This window comes from Dysidea avara, chromosome 2, assembly GCF_963678975.1.
Source record: "Dysidea avara chromosome 2, odDysAvar1.4, whole genome shotgun sequence".
Lineage (NCBI taxonomy): Eukaryota > Metazoa > Porifera > Demospongiae > Dictyoceratida > Dysideidae > Dysidea > Dysidea avara.
The window spans coordinates 44592594-44595496 of NC_089273.1; the positions used below are offsets into that span (position 1 = coordinate 44592594).

Sequence of the window (2903 nt, forward strand, 5' to 3'; positions counted from 1 at the left end):
CAGCGTGTCTGTGGCAGACTGTGGGTACTGTTTATTGTACGGTTTCTGGTATATTCGTATTCATTGTACGGTTTCTTTTTGTTTTGTTGGGGACCACTTTGTACAGGCACTTAGCCTTTTGTGTACCCTGTCATTGACGAAATTGATAATTACACTGTTAGGCGCAATCTGTGAATTTGCGCAGTTTATAAATTGCGCTGCGCATTTTGTGAATTCATAAAATGCGCAACAATTTATAAATTGTTGCGCAGTTTGTGAACTACCGTAAGAGCTGCGCATTTTATGAACTGGGTACCGCCGTTACGTTCTTGGCCGATTCAAGGACGTATCACAGGGAGGAATGACAGGCTTCTCATTTTACCCCCTTTTACTAGCTGAAGGGACATGGATAACTGAACTGAACTGAAGACGCATTTAAGTCTACCCGACTATCTCTCCCTCCAAGGTTCCTTTGCGGCGTACTCTGCAGCTGGCCTGGATAAGGTGCACTGTCTTTCTCTCTCAGTGTTGCGCTACGTATACTACAGCATTTGTGGTAGGCTAAGCTATTCGTTTTGATCAGCTGATATTGATGGGCACAGTCCAGCCTGCATGTTTTACTTTTCCTAGCAGTTGTCCAGCACATGCAAACACTGCACAAATAATGAAATGAATATCAGCACATAAGGTTTGGTACATTGTAACTCAAGTCCAACATCATATCTTTAATGTCCAGCCTTAAATGGTACACGTAGTTAGTTTCACTCTCACATTATCCCATGCATCCAGATGTAACACAACACGTGGTTAGCTATATAATGTCACCTCTGCGTGATACAGTTATTAGTGCAAACATATAGTGTTTGGAATCAGGTATGCTGTGTTACACATATAGCTAAGTATGCTCCAATACATGAGTTACAAAGGTACAGCTCCATTTGATGAACAGCAAGACCCAGAAAAGTTGTATCCATTTTCATCTTGCCTGGCTATAACCACATGTCTTCCTAAACACCGTTCATGGTACCCCCCATGAGCAACTATTGCACCTGACCTATGGAATCCATACATTAATTTGTATGCATAACTAGACCTCACCATGTCAGTTGTATCATCATCCAAACTAATCATTCCACAAGATTGACAATAGTCATCCAATGATTCTAAATAAACAAACATCATAATTCATGTGACACATCATAACTCATCAGTACAATACAACAGAAGATGAAGAGAAATTTACTGGTTCACCAAGAAATCCAACTATTCATCAAGTTATTTAAGCTAATATACATACATTTTACCACAACATGAACGAACACGTACATGTTTACTTAATGGTACAAATGACACAATGTGATGATGTATATCGAACTGATTGCTGAAGCAATTAATAGGTGCATAATTATAATAATTTTTGAGGGAAGCGATTACATATAGTGCTAGGTACCACAAATCAACACCATCCACTGTCAGCAAAGATACATAAAGGAGGACTCAAGTAGGTCCATGGTGTTCTCATTATATGTACTGCATGCAGTATGCCAAATTAAGGTACCAAGCAACGTTGAACAGTGAAGACATCAAGCCCGTAGCAAGGGGTCTGTTCCAGGTAGTTGTAAAGCTGAGTGCCATGTGCAAAATACACACATGGTCTTACTGGGGGATCTGGAGGGATGCCCCTACAGATTCCTTCTGAGATCACTTACTGACTGCTCTATTAGAACAAATGACTGTTCTATTAGAATGTTATAATCTTTTTGCTAACTAATATATCAGAAAATTGATAGGTGAGCTCCATAAATTGATAGGTCGATGGGGACCACAAAGGTTTGGTCTCTTGCAAAAATATCAGCTAAAATCCAGCCTGACTTGTCCTTCACAACTTGGCATTATTACAAACTTGGGAACTGGACTACTTGTTCATGCAGTACAGAATATTGCTATCACCCATCTTCACAACGTATGACTAGTGGCTATAAATTTTTGTGATGCTTGAGAATATGATAGCATACATAATTCACTATACTTCCATATCTTTGCAAGTATTTTCTTGTAGTCTACATGTCCATTTTCAGTTGAATGCACACGCTCTACTATGTCATAAAATTTCTCAACTGTTGCAACTAAATGATGGTCATTCTCATTCTGTAATTACAAAATTTTGTGAAGGGCAGGCACAAAGTCTCTTACCCTTTGTTTGTTCCAACTTCAGCTCTGGGTAGTTTAACAAAACAAACTTCTTTGTTGTAGTAATGAAAGGCAGGGCTAATTAGAGCATAACTTCTTTCCACTCCATTCAAAATGGTCTGATATCAAACATGATCTTCTGCACCTTCTCCTCCGTTACTGTTTTGTTTTGCTTTTTGGAGGTGTGATTGGGACCAAGATATTTTCCTCTACAGAACCTTTCGAATAGCCGGCTCTCTGTGACCCTCTTTTGACGTACCTCACAAACTCATAGTGAAATTCACACCTCGCATACACTGCCAGTAGGAAATCTCGTGATCCAACACTTGGAATGACAGAAGGTCGGCAACCGATACAACAGGCTGTACAGTCGATTGCAGGATCCTTGAAAAAAGTATGCCGTACCGTGAGTGTTTCCGTAAGCCTCCTTGTGAGTAAATTTTATTGTCCTTGCCACGGATTCAACAGCAATTGAACCACACTAATCTTTTTCCTCAATCCGGCTAATCCGGCGTCACTGCAAATAGTTTTCTAGCCCACGGAATGTTTACGGCACGGGAAGAGAAATTTCAACAATTCTGCAATCGACTGTACTTGTCGCATCTCGCCTTGCCATAAGGCAGCGCGACACCTGCGCAATTTATAAATTGTTGAGCATTTTATGAATTCACAAAATGCGCAGCGCAATTTATAAACTGCGCAAATTCACATATTGCGCCTAACAATACAACCAA

The 2903-nt window shown here is 40.1% G+C and overlaps 1 long non-coding RNA gene across 1 annotated transcript; it reads right to left on the bottom strand.

Annotated features, from left to right (window-relative positions):
- Window positions 1–647: 647 nt before the first annotated feature.
- LOC136245609 (uncharacterized) lies at window positions 648–2515 on the bottom strand. Its single transcript, XR_010696012.1, has 3 exons — window positions 2173–2515; window positions 1078–1142; window positions 648–1033 (listed from the first exon to the last, which is right to left on the bottom strand). It is a non-coding gene; the product is annotated as an uncharacterized lncRNA (long non-coding RNA).
- Window positions 2516–2903: the final 388 nt, after the last annotated feature.